This window comes from Paroedura picta, chromosome 2 (genome assembly GCF_049243985.1).
Source record: "Paroedura picta isolate Pp20150507F chromosome 2, Ppicta_v3.0, whole genome shotgun sequence".
Taxonomy (NCBI): Eukaryota; Metazoa; Chordata; class Lepidosauria; order Squamata; family Gekkonidae; genus Paroedura; species Paroedura picta.
Window position 1 is genome coordinate 38,524,689 of NC_135370.1, and position 16,020 is coordinate 38,540,708.

The 16,020-nt window shown below is 42.5% G+C and overlaps 1 protein-coding gene across 5 annotated transcripts in view; it reads right to left on the reverse strand.

Moving 5' to 3' along the window:
• B3GALT1 (beta-1,3-galactosyltransferase 1) overlaps positions 1-16,020 on the reverse strand; it is a 504,258-nt gene that overhangs the window by 247,453 nt on the left and 240,785 nt on the right. For all 5 annotated transcript variants that reach the window (XM_077319820.1, XM_077319819.1, XM_077319817.1 and 2 more), the window contains one exon: positions 14,489-14,648. The gene's annotated coding sequence lies outside the window, so the exon portion shown is untranslated. The remainder of the gene's footprint in view (positions 1-14,488; positions 14,649-16,020) is intronic.

Below are 16,020 nucleotides of genomic sequence, written 5' to 3' on the forward strand. Positions count from 1 at the left end.
TCAGATGTGACCTTCACACTAATGAGATGATTCATTAATAGCTCACCAATCACCTATTGTGATGCAAATTATAGGAAACAAGATTGCCCTCTTTTTTAGCCTGTCATGGGGGGTGGGGGAGAAGGGATATATATTTGAATATGTAAACTAAATTGCTCCTTATTCTGGAAGTTTATGTTTGGCTTACCCTTTAACAGACCTTTTCTTCCTCCTGTTATTTCTTTTCAGTATGCTTGTTTCTAATAACAAATATCAAATGCACGCATGTGCCCATGCTATATCTGAATATACAAAATATACAAAAATGTTATATATTCATATCTTGTACTTTTTATCTGCCAGAAGAATTAAATACGGATGCACGTCTATTTATTCTTATACATACGTGCAATGCATGTAAGTCTGATCAGCTATAAATTGCTTCCATGAGAATAGTGCGACGGAAAACTTCCTTCAATCAGTCAGTGTTGAGAATAATCTTTGGAAGAGCTGAGTGTTCCAAAGGATATGGACACAGAGGTGATGAACCCAAGATTAAAACTGGTGTCCCACTTCAATATTGATTACATACTGAAGTGATCCAAGTTTCCAAACAATATTTATCAAACATATATGGAATATGCCAGTTCAATGCATACACATCTAGATGTAAAGATTATTTTTTTCTTAAATTACTAAAGGCTTGTAGTCTATAATCCGCATACATGCTAAATAATGTTTAAATGTTTTAATGTTGGGGTTTTTAAAAACATATATGATAATTAACATTTTCATATTATTGATCTATTTGTTCTTGAATCCGAACAAGCTACCCATACTTAACATGAGTGGTGAACCATTGTTCTTTTGCATACACATCTCACTCTATGCAGACCTACCCTTATCCCTGACCCAGAAATTGCAACTGGTACAGAATGCGGCTGCACAGGCCCTCACTAGGTAATCTTGGAGGTCATCACCTGGTGATACCTACTTAAATTTTAAAAACTGCGAACAAAAGAGTCACAGTATTGAGGTGTTTGGTAAAAAATAAATTTGTCGCCACCATCTATTGTATAGTTTTGTCATTGGGGTGATATAGTCTTGCCGGTAGTATGGGGATATTCTACTTTTATTGTTATGTTTTTATTGTAAACTTCCACGAGCCAGTTGGTCTACTAGTGATGGTATATAAGTCCAATAAACAAACAAAGAAACAAACAAATAAATAAAAGATATCCAGCAAGCCTCGTCTTGAAGATGCATTAAACCCAAGAGTCGAAAACACAATGGATGTGTCTGAGATGGGTCCAGTAACTGGCACCAACTATTAATGTAGAATCTAAGGGTGCAATCAGAAGCAAGCACCATTGAACCCAGTGGGACTTAGTAGGCATGCATAAGAGAGTGATGAGACAATACAGAGTTATGGTCTTCAAAGTCAATTGAAGTCAATGGGCTATTTAGAGCAATGCTGCTCATCTCTGTACAGTGCTTAATCTCACCCACTTTTTGGCAGTTTTGGCACATCTGATATCATAATTAAAGATGGCTAACTAAGATCAAAGTTTCCAAGCCTTGGGCAGTTGCCAAAATAGCTGAAAAGAGGTAGGGAAAATCATAAATCATCGCATCCACCTTATTTTAGATGATAAGCTTTTCATATGCTAAGACTGCCTGGTTTTAACAACGTCTAGCGCTTTCATAAACCTCCCTGTTCTGTAGGGTTGCCCAGTAACCAGAAGAAGAAGAAGCTTATTTTATTCTTCTGCTCTGAAACAGCTATGCATAAATCTGCAGGTGGCTTTTCAGAGAATAGAGATAAATATTTGCAAAATGTCGTGAACAAATAAAAGGCCTGCAAGAAAGCTGGTAGATTAAATTCTTAACGACATGCAGGATCAAGTGGACTGGAACCTGGAAGTTGTGGGCTTGGGTTCTTCCTATACAATGTTGCTAAACATGCTGCATAACTCTGTGTGGCATCTGACAAGTCACTTTTCAAACAGATTCCTAGCCTTAAAGTGCAGTCTTAAAAACTTTCCTGGGAGCTAGCCCCACTGAGTCGAACCACTTAGGATTTCTCTTCAAGACCTCTTCTACTACAATAACCACAACAACAACAACAACAATGAGGATTTACTTCGCAGGCATTCGGGGAGAACAAGTATAATCAAGAATGCAAAACACCTTGCAAGTCAAAACCATGCCATGAAATCTGCAAAGCATTCTGGGAAGTCCCTCAGTTCACTGACCCACCCAACACCCTTTAATTCTGGTAACTCCCCTCCACCAGTTTCCATGGACAAATAGTTATAGGGCTTTCATAGGCCACGTTGCCAAAAGTCAGACATGGTCTATTGCTTCGAAAAGTCCAAGGCAGCCTCAGAAATAAAACATTCATGCGCTTAAGAAATAGCAACAACAACAAAAAGGCTACTCCATTGGAATCTCTTTACAATGTGTGTTCTAGTAATTAAAACACACAAACATATTAATACATTTGCTTGCCAGTTCCAGCAAAAAATGACCTTCAATTCCTCTCCAGGCAGTTTCAGTTAATTTCTTCATTTCAACAAAAGCTCACATTTTTCTTAGCTATTCAGAGATCCATGTTAGAGCGTTCAGTATCAGACCACAGAGTTTCACAGCAAACTAATACGGTAGCCAAAACATTAATCTCCAGTACAGCTGATAAGAGTTAAGCGGCACAGTTAACAGCACTGTATGTAGAGTCAAATCTATTCTATGTTCCAAATTCAAGTGGGTTGAATCTGTAATATCTTTTCCAGAATGGTCTTTTCCAGCAATCCCATTACAGAAAAAAAAAATTCTACATTCACAGAGTCCCCCACCCATGGTCTTAAATATTTCTGGACCACTTTGTTTGGTTATCAAAGTCAACTGTGATCATCTCTCGATTCTTGTAAATCTCTCCCTTAGGCTGGTACGTAGACAGCTGTTCCTGGATCGCAGATTCATCTCATCTAATACTTTAAAAAAACCAGACATGTAACTTTGATGGCATGACAGTTTTTATGTGAAGATTAACAACTTCTTGTATGAAATATTTAGGAACATTCCTAATCACCTGGTACCTCACAAATTGTTAGTGTTCACACTCCAACCACCTCGTGCTTCCAGTACCAGATTCTTCTAGTCTCAGGGTAGATTTTGCCAGAATATTACAGGATCAGTGAGACCCCCACGGAGGGGATTCCTAAAACAAGCAACCTTTATCTACTATGCCCATGAACACGTCAGGGTGTTTAAGTGGCAAGGGTTAAGGATTATTTCTTTAGGGAAGGTGCTCATTATAAGGAGGGGAATACCCCTGATCTTCAAAACTTCCTTCTCATTTAACACACACAATAGCCATGTAATTTTGGCTTGGCAACAGGATCATACATTTCTTGATTTTTTAAAAAATAAATGCATCCTGCTGCAGATACCATATACACCCCCTCCCCCCAATATAGCTTATATACTATCAAATATTTATACAATTTTCCTTTGGTCCTAATGCAATATTGATTTTCCATTCATTTCTTTGAAACCCACCTAGGTTAGTTATGGTCCTGCTCTGTCTCTCGATATGATATCCAGAAAGCTGGTCTGATGGTTTTTTTCCTAGTCCTTACCTTGCCTGGGAGGGAGCCTGAGCATATGATCCAATGCATGCTTACTCAAAAGTAAGTGCCACTGAGTAGTTCATAGGGCTCCAGTCTACCGCCATTAGTATTCCTCCCTCTCAAGTCCTACAGCAGCTATGCTGTTTGAAAATGTCCCTTGAATAGGAAACCTGATATGTAAATGGGTCAGCTCTTTGGATCTGATCCTGCTTAAAATTCCATTATCAGGACATTATAATCATATCTGTAGCTCCCGGTTATTTAATTGCTTCTAGTATTAGTCAAAATCATAGTGTATTGTGTTCCCCTCCCTTCCCACCCGCAGCTAAATACATTTGAACTTTTGGCTGTGATTCAAGGCACCTTTCCGGCCTCTTACGCTTTAGGGGGGGAAAGCCTATTACACAACTAATATGTAATCAGTAATGGCAATGGTTTTGCCTGTGATTATGTTAAGCTGACTTTCAGTGTAACCTCAGCTAACAAAGCATTTGGGAGGGAAATATGGAGAAAGGTCCATGGGGTTCTTTTTTTTGGGGGGGGGAGGAATTTGGGTATGATCGGGGACTGTTAGGAATTAGTTCAAATATAAAAGATAGCAAACAGTCTATAATCAAAGGAGTTGAATCGATTCTGGGCAATAGCCCATAATCTGGGCATCTTTCTGGATCTGAAAGTATGATTGTTCATTATTCCAATGTACAACTTGGAGCATCTATGCTAAATATTTACCTGCAGTATTTATTCTTCTAATATTATGGTTTTGCTATCAAGGAAAGCAGTTCTACTACCACCTGTCCAGCATTTGGGCATTTTTAATACTGAAAAACATGGCTAAAATTTAAAATTTGCTGCTGTCATATAGGTGTTGATTCTGTTCACCTACCACACTTGCCCAAATTTGGAGAAAAGTGTGTGTACATATTAGCTCATATAGCTACTAGAAAAGCAACATCATTCTATCTGTTCCATTCTAAACAGATTTATATCCTAACATCATTGAAGACAATAGGTTTGGAAGAGCTTTGGATGACATTGTAAAGCAATCTATCCATTCTGTTTATCCCTTTTTTCAGAAGCTCAGAGAAGTGGTTCTCCCTCACCCAGTGACTGGCCCAAAGGCTTCATTGTTGTGGCGTGTCTGTATCTTATTTTGAAGGGATGTTTAAAATTACCATAGCGATCAGGGAGCGTTAGGGCAGTGGTTGAGAGTAGAGGAGTAAACTACCCCCCACCGGGCCTCAGTAAAATTGTCAAGCGTTGAGTGGTCCCCGGTGATAAAAAGATTGGGGACCACTGCTTTAAAGAGTTCATGGAAGTACATACAATTTCCTCTCTTCCACACTGATGGCAATGGGGGTGGGTGGGTGGGGGTGAGGGACAGAGGCAGATGTGTTGCCACTTCTGGGCAAGACCTGGAATTGACATCACCACTTCATTCAGTCTCTAAAATTTCCCCCAGTCCTAGAGATGTATGTGTCACCACTAGGGCTGTTCATTTGGCTATACCTGAATTGAGAAAAATTTGGAAAATACCTTGGTGTGGTTTGATTTTGCTATGTGAAATGGACAAGTTCTCCAAATCCTGAAAATATTCAGGATTTTTCAGGGTTTTCAGAAAATTAAAGTTAAGGGGTTTAAATCGATTGCAGTCCCTTTCAATGCCTTCTGGATGAACTTGCCACTTGGCGAGGGTGTTTAAAGGGACTGCAAGTTCAGAGTTCACTTGTGGTTAGGAAAAGGCATTTAAAAAGACTACAATCCCTTTAATCAGCTTTTTTGCCTTCATTGAAACCAATGGAGGATGGGGGTACTGTTCGTGGTTTCCCATAGAATTGGATCCCCTATTCCAATCTTTTTGAAACTTTGGGGTTTTTTTGTTGTCATTGTTTTGAGGAGAGATAGCAGCAGCAATGCTGCAAATTTGATATCTCTCTCTCAAAAAATATGCTCAGAGGACCAAATAATCCCAGATTTATTCCCCATTATACCCGATCGATTCCCCATGACCTCATAGAGTGTTATGGAGCAATATATAAACAAACAAACAAATAACTGGGATTTCTGAAAAATCCCGAATCTGAATGCCATGCCAGTAAGGATTTGGGAATGTAACAAAATACCATTGGGGGGGAGGGTTCAATATATCTAAGCCCCAAAATTACCCTTTTTTTGCACATCTCTAATCATCTCATAGTATACATCTCTAGGAATTCCTCCAGTTTCTATGGTAAAAACTGTACAAAGTCACTTCTGGGTACTGACCAATAAGTGATGTTGTAGCATTGCATGGCATCATTTCCTTCTTTTGTTTTTTCCTCCCATTGCTCAGGCATCCATGGGTACTGGAGACTGGGGAATTGCCTGGTTTGGTCTCCAGAATTAGGGGTACACTGCAAAGCCTGGTCGAGGAATGGGCCAGCTTACCTAATGGGCCAGTCTTCCCCGCATCTCATCTAATGACTCACTGTCAAAGCTTTCTATTGAAAATACAACCTCTCATTTCTAAAAGTGCACTTTTAAATAATGCATGCCATGAAATGCCTCTGCAGTGCACTAGAGTGTTTTAGAAACAAATAGTCTTCACGCAGAACGTAAAGAACTCAATCTGATGATGGCGAAGACTGCTGCTTTTGCTATAGCCCACCAGCTCTATTCTTCTGCAGAAGGACAATATGATTTTGAAGCAAAAAGAAACTAGAGTGAATAATTCAGTCTCTGAGAATGAAGTAATATAGCATCTCTGGAACAAATCAAATCAATTTCTTCCAGTACTTTATTTCTAAATATTTTATAATCCTTCAACCTAACGCCAATTGATTGAATGAGGACAAATCAAGCTCTGAAGTAAGTTTTGCAGATCTTAAGAGGCAGCTTTAAGACTACAAAGCCCATGGTGGAGATATGCTCAAAGGAAACACATGCGGACAAACTGACCAATTGAATGAGAAAGAATCAGACTTTCGGTTGGGCACATCCAGGTAGGAGCAGGGCCGAAAGATCAGTCTCTGGTCTCTGTGTAATTATGTCCCTACTGAGCTACGTCCCTCCCTAAATTCCACACCCCCAAGCAACACCCAAGAAACTGCAGATTTTCCCAAGCCAGAATTGGCAATCCTATGCATCCCAAGCATGGTTTGTAGAGATTTGCCAAATCCGGTCTCTCTGTTGGGCACACCCAGGCAGGAGCGGGGCCGAAAGATCAGTCTCTGGTCTCTGTGTAATTACCAGAAATACAGGGTTTCTGCAAACAGCTGACCTCGAGAAACCTTTCTCTGTGAAGATCAAGATATACAGCGTCTTGCGATTATAACAATGGAATGTATACATAGTCATAAGCTTTGACGAACTTCTATGTCCACTGACATGTGTATTGTGAAGTTTTTTTCCCGAGCTGTAAAACAAATAAAAAGCTAGCTCAAGCGAGAGAGCTATCGAGCTCCAGAGCAGGCTAGCACAGAGAGAGAAGGAAGCCTCGTGTCTGTCTTTACTTCATTGGTTGTGACAGATGGCTCCAAAGACCCACTTCAATTGCTGCCTCAAGTCCCTCTTACTCCCGATGATCCCGATCAGTCAGCAAGATGGGCAGCCAGCAGTGCACAGGAGCCCTTGCCTGGATTTCCGCAAACAATTGGGAGCTTTATATACTAAAGCCATGATCACTGTTTGATCCAGTACCGTCTCAAGCCTTTTAATTAGAGACAATGAGAATTAAATTGGGGACTTCCTACCTGTGCAATAAGTGCCCCGCTGCCATAGCCTTCCACAAAAAGTAAACTCCCTTTAGCTAGCTATGAAAGGCTTGTTTTATATGTGAACCCAGGACCTCTGACATCCTAAGCAAGAACCATATTCCTAAACCATTGGCTAGCCTTACTCATTTATCACTCTACGTGTTGCATTAAAGAATGAAAACAGTATCGCCGTTTCTACCCGAGCACCATATTGTTGGGATACTGTCCCCCCTGACCCTATGATCCTCACTTTGATGCCCCTGAGACCTGATCATGGGTCTGAAGGACTTTTCCATGTAACAACAATCGTCAGTGTTATTCTCTGCCCATTGCTTGGTTATTCCTTCCCTTTTTCGACTCCTGAGGTTCCGAGGGATTGGAAATTCTCTCCCCTCTGCGATGGAGGTACCATCCAAGGCAGATAGTTAGGGTTGCCTAACAGTAAAACTTCCTCCAATTATGGAATTAGAGGATGGTAATCAATGGAATTTAATTTCTTGCAGTTGAGTTCCTTTAAATGTCATTGTTGACATTTGCTGAATGTCAAAACAACTTGGCATATTTTTGTTAGACAGGTGCATTCTGACTTGGGTGCTGTGGAAGCTATTCCCCCCCTCCCCCATGTTCTTATCCCCCCCTTTCTTCAAGATGCTCAGGGCAGTATGTGGTAGGCTTGTGCGCTTTGGCCGCAAAAGCGGCCGTTCGAGCCTGAAGCAGCCAGTGCCATGGCACAAGGGGCAGGGACAGCGCCAGTGGCGGCCCACCAATCAGCGCATGCACATAGGTGCAGAGCTCTGAACACCTTGAAGAAAGGGGGGATAAAAACATAGGGGGGAGAGAACCACAGACTCAGAGCAGTATGTGGTAGGCTTGTGTGCTACCGTCGAAGTGGCCATTCAAGCCCGAAGCAGCCAGAGCTCTGCACCTGCCCCCAGCGCCGCCCCTCCCTGCACCGCAGCACCGGCTGCTTTGGGATCAAACAGCCACTTCGGCGGACCTAAGAGCACAAGTCTAGTATGTGGTTCTCTCTTCCCCATCATTTCCTTACAATGACATTGAGAGAGACGTCAGGCAGTGAGAACTGACCGGCCCAAATTCACCCAATGAGCTTCCTGGTGAAGTTGGGATGGTCACCCTGTGAACACGGTTGGACGTCCATATGTCCCTTACTTCCAGTGGGACAGATGAGGTGGATGCCATTCCTGTTCTCCTCCGGTGACCGTGAAACCCTACAATTTCTATTACAACAGTATTGGAAAAGGCCTCAACGGCATATATATGGAATTTAAAAGTATACAATGCCTTGGTTGTTGACATGCAAAATTACAAATGTACCCAGGACTTGAGAGAGAGCTGCAAACTGCTGGCCCTGTACTAATTCAGCACATGGATCATGATTTTTGCCAGCTGAGACACAGGAAAAATAAAGGCAAAAATTAATGAACAAGAGGTAGTATATTACTTGGACAGAAACGGTCACAATATGACAAGCAGCATACTCGGATGGTGAGGTAGACTTTATAGTACTGAAGACACTCTTCAACCATGAAAAGTAATCAAATACAGGATAGCATATTAATTATTGCCAAGTTAGCTCCTTTCATCAATAACCATATGCTTTGAAATATGTTGTGCATATTTATGGTGCGTACAGGAATTATTAGTTGAAGCTGTAGACTGTGTTATCTTACATAAAAATAATCATGCTACACATATTGAAAACTCACAAGTATTTTTTCCACCCAGTGCTATCCCAGGTATCTAGTTGGGAGGAAAAATGTGTGTGGCGAGAGAATAAAAGGAGAACCCTTCCCCATCCTCCCAAAATTCTGGAGGCAGCTGACGACGATCTTACCCAAGATGGCATGCAATTAATTTTAGCTATTTTGCCTACTGGCAGGTTTAACATACTGAGTTTTAAATTAGTAGGTTTATGTAATTTATGCATTTTATTGTTGTTTACATTGTAAGCCATTTTGTATTCATGTGAGGCTAATAAATGACTGAAATTAACAAAAATAAACATTCTGGGCTTTTTTCCTGCCAGGTTTTCACCCCTCTACATTAAGAGCTAGCTTAGCATAGTGGTGAGGAGTAGCAGCTTTTATCTGGTGAGACGGGTTTGATTCCCCGCCCCTCCACATGCAGCTAGCTGGGTGACCTTGAGCTCGTCACAGCCCTGACAGTGCTGTTCTGACTGAGAAATCCTGTCAGAGCTCTCTCAGACCGTTTCCACATTAGGAGATATACCTTCTTTTAGCCTCTCTTTGGATTTCATTTGGATGCTGTATGTCAACTCTAGTATTTTTATTTTGGGCTACCCTCCCCTTATTTACTAGGCTGAAATCTGTGACATGCTTTCCGCACTGACAAAAGCAGTCACACACCATGCTTTGCTCCCTTCCCCTTTAAAAAAAAAATGTGCTTTTTTGCAAAATGGTGCCTGCTTGCACTTTTGTTTTCGCTGCGCCCATTAATCTAAACATTCTGCACCCTTGTTCATTTCCCGCCTTCCCCCAAGTGTCCTGAATGTAATTTTTTTAAACCCTGAGTTATAATGTTATAACATTAAAACACTGCTGTTCAAGACTGCTTTTAAAAAAAATTAGAAACAGCGTTATAACGTTATCACACACAGCACTTTAAAAAAAATAGCAGAGTTTTTGGAAGGGAGGGAGAGAGAGGAAGGGGCATTTGAGGAAAGAAGATGACAAGGAAGAAAAGGGCATGCTCACATGTCTCAAAATGGTGGCACGGAAAGAAACCTGATAGCTCACATTTCTGCATTGGGCAGCCCCGAATTAGACCGCACTTGAAGAAATGAAATCTGGTTTTCTGGGGATTACTTTGCTGCAGGGCAAGTGAGGGAGCAATTTGGGACTGCAACTGAAGAAGCAAAATTTAGCCCAGAAACGGTCAAAATTCGACTCATTAAAAATGCAAATCCGAATGATATCACTAGTGCAGAAATAGTCTCGGCTTCACCTACCTCACAGGGAGCCTGTTGTGTGGAGAGGAAGGAAAGGCAACTGTAAGCCGCTTTGAAACGCCTTTGGGCAGTGAAAAGCAGGGTATAAAAACCAACTCTTCTTCTTGTTAATACGTCTTATTTATTTATTATTTCCTTTATACTCTGACTTTCTGCCACAATGGGGTCCAAAAGGGGCAGACATCATTCCCTTCTCTTCCATGTTATTCTCACAAAACCAATGTGAAGTAAATCAGGGTGAGATTGGTCCAAGGCCACTCAGAAAGCTTTCATGGCAGAATGGGGATTGAAACCTAGGTCTCCTAGTTCCTGCTCTGACATTCTAACCACCACACCCCACTGGCTAAAATGGGAATAGCTGGGGGCTCACTCCATCTACACTTACCAGGCTAGAACTCTTCCTGGAGTGGAGCCTGGGAGAGACAGACTTTCCCTGAGTTTGACTGAACAGAAAAGCCAGCTTGTGTATATCACAGTGCTCTAAACCAGGGGTAGTCAAACTGCGGCCCTCCAGATGTCCATGGACTACAATTCCCAAGAGCCCCCTGCCAGCATTTGCCAGATGTCCATGGACTACAATTCCCAAGAGCCCCCTGCCAGCATTTGCCAGATGTCCATGGACTACAATTCCCAAGAGCCCCCTGCCAGCATTTGCTGGCAGGGGGCTCTTGGGAATTGTAGTCCATGGACATCTGGAGGGCCGCAGTTTGACTACCCCTGCTCTAAACCAACGGCATGCTCAGAATTCAAATTCTGACAGACATGCTAAGTTTCCTTAACAGAGCTGTGGAAAGTTGCAACATTGATAAGAGTAGAATTGGAAATATTCAAGAACGAAATAAAATTGCTTGTAGGAAAACACTCTTTTTTTGAAGGCACAATTGCTAAGCAGCTGTTGATGGTACACCAGGAGAGATGTTGAGGCAAAACTATATCAACTACGCACTCACATTGCTCAGTGTTAGTTAACTTTAATGCAACTGTTTCATTGAAAAGCCATATGCAAATTTTAATTAGATTTGCAGAATTTTCACACTGGATTTAACCTAACAATTGCGGGGGCGGGGGGATGGGGGAGGGAAAGAACCCGTCCTGCCCCCTCCCTCAATAAGTCCTTGTTTTGAAATAATTTAAGAATCATTTCCTTTAATCCCTTTTAGTAAATGAATTTTTCTTTCGGTTAAAGTTAATTCCACGCACAGCCTGTAGATATATTTGCTATAGCTATGCATATGGAGAATCTCCTTTGGAAGATTATTGGATTAACATTTTGGGGAGATTACCCTAGAAAATCTGATGCACAGTTGTGTTGCAATTGTTGAAAAGCCTGGGATTTCTCGGCTTTGATTACTTTTGATTTGTTTGAGGGGGCTTTTAAATAAATAGTTGGAGATTTCTTCCTGTTCTGACGTCCCTAATAGGATTACATTGTCTGTTCAGCACTGAGTCTTGAAAGGACCTCATCAGCACTTGGCAATTTTTAGCATCTTGCTTCTCCACCCTGCTCGTATCTCAATTATACATCACATTGATATTATCAGCCAGGATGCAACTTTGGATTATCATTCCGTGCACCTTGAAAACGTTCACTTCTCTTTTCATCTTTTGTGCGTTCCCAGAGGAAATAATAAGTAATATCATGCCAGATGGTAAATGGGATCAGCCGCAGCTCCGTGCCGTTCGTAGCTGATGATTACTGACTTTTCTAACTGAGCGATGAGTTCTGCTTTTCATACTCTGTAGGCATCCTTCCAGAGGCCTGCTTCTGAATTCTGAGCAGGAGGACATTAGGAAAAGGATGCCAGTTTCAAAATCACTGGAGCACAGCTATGTCTCTCTGCCCTTCATTCACATTACACCTCAGCAGGGTATAACACCATAGAGGCCACCCACCAAAGCAGCCATTTTCTCCTGGGGAACTGATCTCGGTTGCATGGAGATCTTCTCATGAGCTCCTGGAGAACATCAGGGCCCTAACGGAACTATCACAGTTCCGTAGGGTCTGGAAGACAGAACTCTTCTGCCAGGGTTAAGGTTGAGGCCTGTTTGAACGAATAAAGCTACCGACAAGAAGGGTCTCCCCTGCCATAAGAGGACAGCTCTCACTGGCCTCCCCCAGAAGCAGAACATCAACAATGATATTACTGATGGATAACTTGCATTTCCAAGGCCTAGTCCTTGAAAGAGCAATTGATGTACAGATGAATTCTTAGCAGGGTTACTGAGTTCTAAGAACTTAGAAGTGTGGACTTCTGCTTTAAACTGTTCCTGTTACAGTGCACTGGGTTTTGATAGCACATTGAAGGAATTAATTTCAGAAGGTTCCCCTCCAGCTTCTAGCAATAAACCTAGGCATGTGCAAGTAAAAGAAGTTTTAGACCATTTTCGATTGGACCGGATCACTATAGTTTTGATTCAACTGAAAAAATTTGGATATGGTCAAATCGAATTGGCACCATTGAAAACAACGGCATCATTCAACTCTATACGGATTTCCCTCTTTGAGTCTTTTCCAGACTCTGGGGATGTGGGGGTTTGAGGTAGAGGAGGTCTCTCTGTGCACAGCAGACTTGACCCTAGTCAGGTTTACACACAGCTTGGAAGTGTGGCATTCCAGAACATGAACCTACACCAATCTGGCAACCTTACCTCCTCTCTGCAATGTTTTCTTGACCTTCCTGCACTTTCCAGACTCGCAGGAACCATGCTGATCTGATCTGTCTGTCTGTCTGCACCCCAAAATACACAGTTGCTGGTAAAGGCTGACTAAAGCCCCTAGCCCAGAAGGGGCACACCCGCACTACTCGACCCCAACCTCAGTCTGCAAGCCTCTACCATCATCTCTAGATCACTGCTCAGCTCTAGAATATAATGACCAGCTTTGGAGGGTGTGGCGGAGAGAGCTCTGAGAGAACTTTGACTGTCCCAAAGTCACCTAGCAGGTCTCAGGTGTCTCTAAGCAGTTTACAATCGCCTTTCCTTCCTCTCCCCATAACCGACACCCTGTGAGGGAGGTGTGGCTGAGAGAGCTCTGGGAGAACTTGGACTATCCCAAGGTCACCAAGCCTGCTGCTTGTGGGGGATCAAACCTGGCTCTCCAGGTTAGGGGCCACTGTTCTTTACATGTGGCCCCAGAATGGCTCTCAGAGACCAACACTAGAGTTGCTCTTCTCCCTCCCCCAGTTGTTTTGTCCCACATTAAAACCTGTGGCAAGGAATCTTCCAGGCACCCCCAAATGGAGGGATTTCCCCTCAGAATTCCCACGGCACACGGAGGCCGGGCCTTAGAGGGCTCTCCCTCCGATTGGTATCACATCAAACCAAAGTACAGATTCAATAAATATATTAAAAGTAAACATTTTAAAATTCTTAAACTAAACAATAATTAAAGCTAGTTTACCAAAAGCTGCCTCTTTTTCATGGGACAAAGGGGTGTGCGATATATATCTCAATGGCTGATCAGGAAGATTTTGAGGAGGGAGACCAACAGGTTTGATGTCATTTCAAGGCCTCAGTTATAGGCCTATCAGAAAAGCTCTGTCTTATAATATAAGCCACGAGGAACTGTTTGAGATCCTGCAGGGCCCTGATTTCATTAGGGAGAGTATTCCACCAGGCTGGGGGCAGGACCAAAAAGGCCCCACCCTAGTTAAGGCCAGTTTAACCTCTTTGGGGGCAGGGATCCTGAGCAGATTCTGCTTGCTGAATCTTAATATGAAGGTCAAAAGTTGGGAGCAATGAGCTTGTTTGTCCACTGACCTTAGTCAATTGGAATCAGTAAATTGGAGACCCTGAGGCTGGGGGGGTGGGGTTTCCTCTCTATATATTCTGCTGATTTCTGAAGCATCTGCTACACCACGTGGATAAATATTAACCAGACTTCATTTCAAGCTTAGGCATTGCTACATACCAGGTTTAGAGGATCAGGAGAATTTGTCAAGAGATAATTGACACACCAAAAACGCCGAAGTGAAGTGTTGAAAATACACAAGAAACTATGTGCAGAATATAGATGTACATACAATGACTCGATGTTCATCTTACTGCTTATGTTCACACAGATCAAATAGAATATTGGTGTCACATAAAGCATGTTACCTTGTTGCTGGGCAAATCAGGCATTCCAAAAATAAAAAGCTTTCAAAAGAACTTACCTAAATTTTCAAAATACCGTGTTTCTGGTTTCTGATTTACACATCTTGAGTATTGCCTTGGCTTCACCACACCCATGCTGACAATCGTGTTTCATTCTCTGCCATTCTCCACTATTTCTGTCCCACTTGCTAAAGAGGACTTGGCAGCATCTTGCTGAACCTGTATTTGAAAACAAAAAGAGAGATATGTAGCGTATATGTAAAAGAACAACTCTCCATATTTTAGATAATATATTAAAATCTCATAATAGTATAGGGTTGCCAATAGAAGCCCAGAGATCTCCCAAAATTTCAAATGATCTCCTGATGACAGAGATCAGTTCCACTGAAGAAAATGGCTCCTCTGGAGGGTACCCTCCGCAATAACCCACTCAGGTCTCCCCCTCTCCAAACCTACTCTCCTCAGGCTCCTCCCTCCAAGTCCAGGAATTTCCCATCAAATAGATGCCCCAATGGACAGAGTCACATGGCTATAGAGTCTGTGGCCGATTCTCTTCATGGGAGGGGTACACATCTGAGTGAAACTTTGTGAAAGTATTGATGATCACTTTGAGGACACTAAATAACCAGAGGGAAAATTAGCTCCATCCCTTGAACAGACTATGGAGGCTTCACTAGAGATGAAAGCTGGGAACTAGGATTGTGCAATTTGGCGCAGTTCGGCTGCCTCGGTGATCACCGAACCCTGAAGCGAGGTCACCGGGGTGGAGAGGAGGCGCGGTGGCACAGCAGCCGGTGGCTGCATGCCGGTGCAGAGCTGTGCGCCGGCATGGGGGCACTGGCTGGCACGCCGCCACTGCACCTGCCACTCCTCTCTGCACCACGGTGCTGGCCAACTCGGGCTTCAGTGATCACCAGGGTGGCCAAACCGCGCCAAAGCGCACAACCCCACAAACTGTTTCTTCAAAAGGCCCATGTTTTCAGCAGTTGAAGATGGCGTGCATGCTTTTGGGAAGGTTGGAAAAGTCGTCCGTTTGCACCAGTTTTGTTTTACAAATCTACACGATATCTACCACAGGGGCTGGCAGGGGCCCATGGGAATTGTAGTCCATGGACATCTGGAGGACCACAGGTTGACTACCCCTGATCTACCGGTAAGGAGGGGTAGAAAAGAACACAGAACAGGTAGCCACAAAATTATAGATGCTTCTAACGCAGGGTTGCTTCTAATTTAGGAATGTTATTATTTATATTTATTTTTATTTTTTAGATTTATATACTGCCCTCCCCGAAGGCTCAGGGCGGTTTACATTAAACTAATCAACAACACATGAAACAGTCTTTGTTAAAAACATACAGTAATTAATAACAGTATAACAATATAACAGTATAACAATATAATAAATAGTATAACGATGCAACATTGCAATACCACAACAGGTCCAGAGCGCTCTGGTGGAGTTCTGGGAGGAAGGGGGGAGCGGGGGGAGCGGGGGCCCTTCATTCGCTGTTGGTTGTGCCTGGTCTCAACCAAATGCCTGTTTGTTGGGATTGTTTTAAATTGTTTTAAATTGGTTTTTTTTTAATTTTAT